The sequence below is a fragment of the Otolemur garnettii genome, unplaced genomic scaffold (genome assembly GCF_000181295.1).
Source record: "Otolemur garnettii isolate 467f Iridium unplaced genomic scaffold, OtoGar3 scaffold00041, whole genome shotgun sequence".
Taxonomy (NCBI): Eukaryota; Metazoa; Chordata; class Mammalia; order Primates; family Galagidae; genus Otolemur; species Otolemur garnettii.
Window position 1 is genome coordinate 10,021,796 of NW_003852436.1, and position 9,559 is coordinate 10,031,354.

At 39.9% G+C, this 9,559-nt stretch overlaps 1 protein-coding gene across 2 annotated transcripts in view; it reads left to right on the plus strand.

Annotated features, from left to right (window-relative positions):
• DCLK2 (doublecortin like kinase 2) overlaps nt 1-9,559 on the plus strand; it is a 170,822-nt gene that overhangs the window by 97,767 nt on the left and 63,496 nt on the right. The gene's annotated exons all lie outside the window — the stretch shown is intronic.

Consider the following 9,559-nt stretch of genomic DNA (forward strand, 5'->3'; position numbering starts at 1 on the left):
ACATCTGAACATTTTTGGCTCCAGCTTCTTCAGAATTGGAGGAAATCTCATGATCATTGATTAATGTTTCTTCTAATTTCTGTACCTAAATTCTTCTAAACTTTTGTTCTTTGGGGGCTCAGAAAAAAATATCCCAGAGTGAGGGCCTGAGAAACAAAGCCTGTCTCTGACTTCCTGCCCTCCTGTCTCTCACACCTCCATCTTCCTCAGCCGGGCTACAGAAACTAAAATCCCTCTTCCCCACGTGGGTCATAGACAGCAGAACCACTTTTCCCCATGGGCCCTCATCTGGAGTGTCCTGCTCCATGCTTGGAGGAAGGAATGCTTTACAGAGAGGCCAAGAAAAATCTGAACAGACAGGCCTTGCTGGGTTTCCCTGTTCAGTCTACTAGCTTTGTATCATACCCTTTTGTCTGATTATATTTCTACATGACTGTCCGTTCCTCATCAGACCGAGATGTTAAAAGGAGGTTTTCTCTGTATCTTTGGGTCTTCATTCTGAAGACTCCCGTATCACAAAAAAGTGTGATTAAAACAATGTATGTTTTTCTCTTTAAAAACTGTCTTTGTTCTGGGAGTGTCTGCCATGACCCGTAAGCCCCTGAGTAGCTTTGATACCTTTTCTTACAGGAATGAAGACTAAGTGGGTGGCTCTCAGTGGGCGCAGTCAGAGGATCAGCGTAGAAATTGCCACCTTTATAAAGAGTGCTGATCATTTCCCCTCCCAAAATATATTTGGTAGCTCAATATGTCTGAATTTTTAAGATCTTTCTATCCTGTTGATAGGAAAAGGGACTTCCTTAAACCAAATCTTGGGTCTCAGCCTTCCATGATTAGTCTTGATTGGTGAAATAGTCCTTATTTTGAGGAAGCTGCAGTGGGAACAGGAAGGTTAGGTCCAATGCTATTTTAATAGAAGCAAACTAAATGTAGGAGATTGTCTGTAGATGCCATTGAGAAGCCTTTTACTGTAAGTACTGTCATCTTTTCGCTTCAGCTCTGTTTCCATGGCAACCACATGGTCCCCGAGTGCCAGGCTGAATGGATTTACAGGAAGCTGAAAAACATTGCTATTCTGAGTAGCTTTCTTCTTACTGTAGAAAGGGGTCCTTTTCTTATTGTAGGCCAGCCAACATTTACTGGGAACAAAGCAGGCTTTTTATGCTAATTGTATTCTGGGCCAAGGGTAAAGAAATGGGGACAATCCCAGCTCCTGCTCACTGACCTATGAATTTATCTTTCTGGTTGTTGCTCCTAACGTTTTAGAAGGACCAAATGGCTTACCTTTCGATGTGATTTCCCTGTTCATTTTAAGCAGAAATTTTATTGTAGAGATAGAACTGTTAAAATGAAAAGACGAGAGGGGGGAGCCTTGTCTGGAATTAGGTTAGTTTACGATGAAGTGAATCCGTTGGTTTTTCAGCTTTTAAGTATCAGGGTGGGCGGTCTCTTTAAAAGAACCCTCCCTTGCTAGCAGTAGAAATAAAGATAATGGCTCAGGCAGCTGTTAGGTTTATCCTTTATGTTAAAATTGTCCTTTGTATGTTCTTTACATCTTAAAGTTATATTTCTATTTATTTACATGATAGAATAATTACACATGGTAGAATATAATTTGGGGCATTCAAAATGAAATACAATTCCCTTTTGGCATTTTATGACTTGTCATATGACCGTGTCTTAGAAAAAAATCAAGAATATCAATATACTTCCATTACAAGTCTATCTGACATTTTTAGTTTCAAAGATCAGCTATTTATTGAACTTCCTTTCTGAGTTCCTTCTTTAAGCTAGAAATACTTGTTAAAAAACAAACAAACAGAGGCTACCTTTTAGCTCTCTGATAATGAAAGTACTTAATTTCAGCAGGAGGTATGAATTTTTGTCTCTTTTTCTCTCTCACACACAAAACAAAGTTAAAACTCAAGAAAATCCATAAAAAATTCCAATATATTTTACACTCCTGACATCCTTTGTCCCATTATCTCTTCTGTAACATGTGGTCCTTGATCCTCAGGAGGACATTTCAAAGATTTTTACCTTCCACTGTTCAGATAAGGAGATGCCGGTTTAACTGTTCTGTCACTGAGATCCTGTGTTCCTTTTGAATTTTTATCAGGTCTTGGAAATTTTTAATAAAATAGGCTTGGGAAGTATCTCGAGGAACCCTCATTTAATGCAACCTCAAGGCTCTCAGTAGCACTAAATATCGAGTATAACTGCAAATTGCATTGCTTTGAATCTCCTATACCAAATGGTTGCAGGAGTAAATTTCACAAGTAATTTTTTTCAAATCATTCTGAAATAATGATGAAGGAGATTTAATTTTTGAATGGGTTTATGTGATATAAAATCAGTTTTTAGAAAAGTATTTTAAGGTGTCTAGGGCCAAAATTTGATCAACCCAGTATTTACTGAATTTCTTCTATAAGGATCTCAGTAGGATTTGGTCTGCTCAGAGAGTGTGTAGCTTATCTTGGGGTACAAGTGAACATCATGAACCTGGGAGCCAGGACTACCCTGCGTGCTAACAGGTTGATAGGAATTCATAAAGAATGTGGGATGGAGTCTTTAGAGAGGGCTACCTGGAAGAAGTAGAACTGAAAGCGTTTTAGTCATTATTCATTCAACAGAAAAGTATCTGCTAGATGCTGTCTAATATGCTGGAATTATAGTCATGAGTGAGGCAATGATCCTGCCTGCATGGAGGTAGGTCTGGTATGAGGTTCAGACAAAAAACAGGTGGTTACCTTAATGAAAATGTCCTTATTGGGCAAGTTATAGAGAATTAAGGGAATACCTGGATTTAGAGGGGCATTGAAGATTTGATTGAGGACATAGGAAGCTAAAAACTTGAACAGAAAGGAAATCCCAAATGGACGTTTCATTTTAGCCACCTAAAACAGTGTTCCCCTTCTTCTCAGAAAAATGCATTCAACTTTTTGGAAAGCAATCTCCTGGAATATAAATAAAAACTCTTTTAATAAACTAAAGTACTAGAGTTTTGGAGCAGAAAGGGGTTGCTTTGGCACTAACTCCTTTGTAACATTGGAAGGGGTGGGAAACACAAGATTCCAAAAGTGTGCCAGTGGATCAGGAGATGGAGAGCTCACCCGGCCCCCTCTGGTTCGGAAAGCAAGTTTCCAGGGAAGATTACATCTCTGCGTTCTCAACCTCTTTGTTTTTACTGCGGGTCTAATACATGTATAATATTTTTATTAGGCCTCAGGGCTTTCACACATGTTTGTGTATCCTTTAACAGGGACCGAATAGAGAAAGGAAAAAAAGCAACTGTGGCCAGCTATTAAGAACCAGCACTGAAATTATGGCTGGCACCTCTTCACCCTGACCTAATTAATCTGTCTACTGAAGGATAGAAAAATTACTGTTTTAAGTGGCCTCCATTCATTTGGGGAACTTAGATGTGCTCCTGTAGATACATCTCCCCATTAGGTCCTGTTGATTGCTTTAATTTTGCACCTTAACAGAAATAATACTTCTCCTTCTTTTGTGTAGCTTTCTTTCACAAGCCACACGACATCCATTATTCCCAAAGAGCTTCTGGAAGAATTAATTCTTCCCTGCATTGAAGGAAGAATTTAGAAATGAGCAGTAAGAGGTCTTCTAAACTGACACACTTTTTCTCACCCTTGTTAAGAATAGTTTTAAGCTGTTTTCGTGATACTATTTTATTTTTTTTTTCTGAGACAGATTTAGTGACCTGACCTATACCTCATTATTAAACCCCAGTTTAAAAAAATTAATGATAAAAGGAATAAACAGATTACCAGGGTTAAAAGAACATAAAATATGTTGTAACACACAAGAAAATTCTCTAACTGTTCAAAAGTATGAAATATTTTAAAGATACTGAATATTTTATCTTACGCTGCTTTCATCAGGTTAGTTCTTTGTGATCTTTATTTCCATAGCAGGCAAGTTGTTCTATTATCAGCATTCATCCTGATGTGACATTTTGAACTGTAACTAACATGTTTCCCCGAAAATAAGACACTGTCTCATATTTATTTATTCTGAAGAAGACACAGTAGGGCTTATTTTCAGGGGATGTCTTATTTTTGTTAAGTATAATACAACAGTCTACATTTATTCAAATGCAGTTAAGTCATCTTCTTCTGGAACCTGACAGGGGGAGCCGACCTTGGTGGTGGGGCTGACGCTAGTGATGCCTGAACTGTTTTCCCCTAGCCGTTTGCACGTGTCCATTAGGACGCCTGAGACTGCAGTTACCACACGCCTGTCACTAGGTCTTATTACCAGGTAGGGCTTATATTTAATGAAAGCATAGAAATCCTGCTAGCGCTTATTTTGGGGTAGGTCTTATTTTGGGAGAAACACGGTGTTACATGGTTTTTTTTGCTCCATCTCCTCCAGTAGATTGTGTGTTTCTTGCTCTTTCATTCACGCCCAGCATGTAGTAGGCGCCTAGGTAATGTTAGAATGAATGCACAGTGGTAGCTGAATGTGGCTCCCACTGGTACAAGAGCGTTATTTTAGTTTATATCAGACCCTGGGCATTTTGTCAGATGTTTAACATTAAAAAGTATCTGCTATATTTCAGCTACTAATAGAAAACAATAAAATATAGGTCTCATATGCTTGTGAAACTTAAGCATGGGCAGATAATGATTGGATTGGACTAAAGAGGTCAAGTATTACACAAATAAAATGTCAGCCTAAAAATAAGATTGATTTGTAAAAATAAGATTGATTTGTTTATAATTCTGTTTGTCTACATTATCTAAAAAGGTTGATGTTTATACATGTGGCTTATATATACAGATATAAAGCATTGCTTTGACATATTACATTTAACTTGTAGGTGAAATCTTATCCACTTTAGAGAGCTATTGGTAGAATTTATTCTTTAATTTGTGTATATATATATATATTTATTTGTATATGACTGAGTCACATTTTTATAAAGGATTTCGGAGAGCTTGAGATACCTTAAATTTGGGGGTTATAATTTTCTATAAGTGAAGGCTGTCTGTGGAAGAACTCAAGTTGTCAATTTATTGGACTTGTAGGACAGCTTATGCTTATCTCTTTAGACTTATAGGAAAATTTTTAATGAATATTTAAGGCCATGAATTAATGAAAATGAAGACACAACATTCACCAATAACCTTCAGAGGAGATGTAATGAAGTTTCTTGCCCATTTTGCAGACAGAGAAACTGAGCATTGAAGAAATTTAGTGTCTTACCCATGATTCTGGGTGCATAGAAAGGAAAGGAGGCAGGCAAGCTCAGTGGTGTGGTGCTGTGCTCCCAGCAGAAGCCTGTGCCCCCCCTGATGCTTCTGGGATGACCCCTGTGGCTTAGATGAGTTGTCCTCCACAGAGAAAGTGAGAACAGAACTGAAGCCTCCTTCCCCTTCTGTGGGTATTTACCCTTAGTCATACTCATCTGCTTGCCCCTCTGTCTGTGGGCGCTTTGTTTCTGGTGTGTTTATTGTTTAGTTAAACATAGTAACAAGTATCTATGGAGGGAACAGTCCATGTCTACATTGGGAAGAATATGAACAGAGCCTCATACTTTAAACCAGCAGTCATAAAGGAAAAGAAATTCATTCCTTATTTATATACGATCAGTGCAAGTCTGGGTTTTGTTTTTGTTATTCCTCAGTTAAATATAAGGAGCTACCAAAGATAAGTGGGCTGGTGCCCTGTGTCTGTTAGGTACCTTCTGACATCCGCTAGCCTGCTCCACTGCACAGTTCCCGCCAGGGGAAGGAGGCCAGCCTGTTCTGCCCCTGTAGGAAAGGTCTGTTCTGTCCCACACTGTACCTCTGCTGAATCTAAAGTCATGTTTTAAGCATGAAAAAATGTGTCGTCTAGTTTTTGAATCATCTTTGTATCAGTTTTTCTCTCTTAGCTGCTTAGATGCTGCAACCCCATGAAATAGTAACAATTCCAACATGAAAAGTTTTGATTTTTCTAAAATACTGTGTAAGGTGGACAGCTTCCTTCTATTTTTAGAACTGAGAATTTCTCTTGTGCCGACTGCAGAGCCTCCAGCGGCCCTACAGTGCTGCCTGCAGGCACATCACCGTTCCCTCCCCAGGCCCTCTCCCCACAAGCCTGAATTGCAATTTTGTTCCCTCTCCATAAACCTGTGACCGCTCTCAGCTGAAGACTTTGCCTCAGTTTTCTCAGTGGAATAAGAAGCAGTCAGAAGATGGAAAGCCTCAGCAGCCCCCGCCTCTTGTCCTGCCTAGGTATCTGCCTCCTCCGCTGCCTTTGCTGCAAGAGCTGACCATGTCCTCGCCCAGGGCTGGTCCCTCCCCTGCACAGAGATCCCATTCCCTCTTGCTTACCAAGGGGCCACAGCCCTGGCAATTCTACCATTTCTTGTGTCACCACTTTTTTTTTTGCTGCCTATTGAATCATTTTAGCAGTATAGTAACTTGCTATTTTCACTCATCTTAAAAAACAAGCTTTCTCGTCCACTACCCCACTTCCTCCTCCTGTTGCCTGCCCGTCATTCTACCCTCCTTTGCAGTCAGAGCTCCTTGAAAGAGTTTTCTGCTCTTGGTGCCTCCAGCTCTTCTCCCACCCTCTGCTAAACCCACTGCAACCAGGCTTCCTCCCCAACCACTCTGCCAAAGCCCCTCTATCAAGATGCCAGTGATCTTCATGTGACTAAATTCAGTGGCCACTTCTCAGTCTTTATCTTACTTGGCCTGTCTGTTACATTGACACCCAGCTGACCGCTCCCCCTTCCTTGAAACACTAAGTTGACTTGGTTTCCAGCACACTGCAAACCACTCCTCCACTAAGCTTGCCTGCGATCCTGCCCTCTTCCCTGCCAGAATTAATGTTAACCTTGTTCTTTCAGCCGCTCAAGCTGTACCCTCTATCATCATCATTCTCTCTGTTTTTTTCATATACCTCATCCAGCTCACTGATCCCAGCTCACTACCTCCACTCCTAACACCTTTGCACAAGCTACTCTCCTCTGTTGCCTGGAGGAGCAATAGCCTCCAAACAAACTTCTCGCTCTCCTTGCCCGTTTACATTCTTGCAGCCTTAATACAGCGTGATCCTGTGAAAACCTAAGTAGCGTTGTGGCAGTCCTCTGCTCAAATCATCCAGCGGTTTTCTGTCTCAGAGCAAAGCCACACTGTGAGGCCCTGTGCCATTTGTTCCACCTCCCCTTGCCTCTCTGGTCTCCTCTCTTATGGCTCTTCCCATTGTCCCCCAGGACTTCTTCCCTTGCTTTATGAATGTGCCAAGCCTGCTCTGTCCACAGCGCTTTTGCACATTTCTTTCCCTCTGGAGCCCTCCCCCTTAGCAGATACTCACATGAATTGCTCCTCACCTCTTTCAATATTTTATTTAGATGTCACCTTGGGGCCAGGCATTGTGGATTACACTTGTATTCTCAGCTCTTCGGGTGGCAGGAGGATGGCTGAGCCCAGGAGTCAGAGGCTGCAGTAAGCCAAGATCACACCACTGGACCCCAGCCTGGGTGACAGTGAGATCTTGTCTCAAAAAGCAAGTCCCACTGGCAGTGAGGCCCTCCCTGACCACCCTGTTTAGTGTTGCAGCGCCCACCTCTGCATTCACTGTTTGCCTTTCGTGCCCTTTTTCCACGTTCTAATGTGACATAAATTTACCCATGTGTTTTATTTATTGTGTATCTCCCCACAGTTGTTCAATGAGGACAAGAATTTTTATCCTTTTTCCCTCCTTTACTCATGTACCTGCAGCACCTAGAATGGCCTGGCACATACTAAGGGCTCAGTTATAACTTTTTGAATGAATGAAGACAGGAGTTGTTTAGTATTTTGGGAGGTATCGCACTGTCCTGAGTACACCTTATAGAGCAAAATTAGTCAAAAGATGTGTTTTGTTTATCTCAGTTGAATCTTTTATTCACTTGATAGCTATCATTTCTGTAGAGTGGTGATGACTGACTTGAGGCCTATCAGAACCTAATTGAAAATTGTATAATTTGGTTAACTGTTTAATCAAATAGGCATTCAGTGACTAGGACCTGAATCAGGGGGAGCAGACATTTTGCTCAAACTGTGTTTGGAAAGCCAAACTTAAACTGACAGGTGAAGTCATTAAAAGGTTGTTAAAGAACTAAGAAGAACTTCTATGGGAGGGAAAAAACCTTTTTGATCTGATACAATTCTGATACGTGTTAAATGCTTTTATTCCATATAATAAGTAGCTTATTTATTTTGTCATTTAGTCTAGTCAATGACAACTAATTTACTACCAGATGAACTATTTCCATATAATAAAATAAATGAAAAATAAACCAGTTTTTTGTGAGAATGCAAACTAATATGTGCCTTTTGGAAAGATGATCTAAAAATAAACCTGCCATTCGATCCTACAATTCCTCTACTAGGCATATATCCAGAAGACCAAAAATCACATTATAACAAAGATATATGTACCAGAATGCTTATTGTAGCCCAATTCAAAATTGATAAGTCATGGAAGAAGCCCAAGTGTCCATCTACCCATGAATGAATCAATAAATTGTGGTATATGTTCACCATGGAATATTATGCAGCCTTAAAGAAAGATGGAGACTTTACCTCTTACATATTTATATGGATGGAGCTGGAACATATTCTTCTTAGGAAAGTATCTCAAGAATGGAAGAAAAAGTGTCCAGTGTACTCAGTCTTACTATGAAACCAATTTATAGCTTCCATATGAAAGCTATAACCCAATTGTAGCCCAAGAAGAAGGGGAGAGGGAGGGGAGGGAGAGTAATTGGTGGGACCACACCTACGGTGCATCATACAAGGGTACATGTGAAAGTTGCTAGGTGTAGAATATAAATGTCTTAACATAATAACCAAGAAAATGCCGTGAAGGTTATGTTAACCAATTTGATGAAAACATTTCAAATTGTATATAAAAACAGCACATTGTACCCCATGATTGCATTAATGTACACAGCTATGATTTAATTTAAAAAAAAAAAAGCCAGTTTTTTTTTTTTCGGGCGGTGTCTGTGGCTCAAGGAGAAGGGCGCTAGCCCCATATACCAGAGGTGGTGGGTTCAAACCCAGCCCCAGGCAAAAACTGCCCCCCCCAAAAAAAATTAACCAATTTTTCAATTATTCATTCAGGTATATTTTATATAATTTAATTATTTTTATAATAGTTTGATTGCAAAAACAAATAAAATTCTCCTTTTTAATAATGTTGGATTAAACTTCCGTAGATGTCTGTTTCACTTGACCAAGGAAGTAAATCTGGGTTTAACTCCTTTTAAGAACTATTAACTGGACATATGTTGTATAAAAAACCAAAATAGATGGAAATGTAAGATATTCATTTTACCTTGTTTTATAGTCATTTATGACTTAAGCATTGTAAACAGAAAGATGAATCATGAGATTCCAGTTAGGGGTAAAAAGCAATGTCATGTTAATTTTAAAGCAGAGACGTGGCTCAGCGCCTGTGGCTCAAGTGGCTAAGGCGCCAGCCATGTACACCCAAAGTGGCAGGTTCAAATCCAGCCCAGGCCCGCTAAACAACAATGATGGCTGCAACCAAAAAA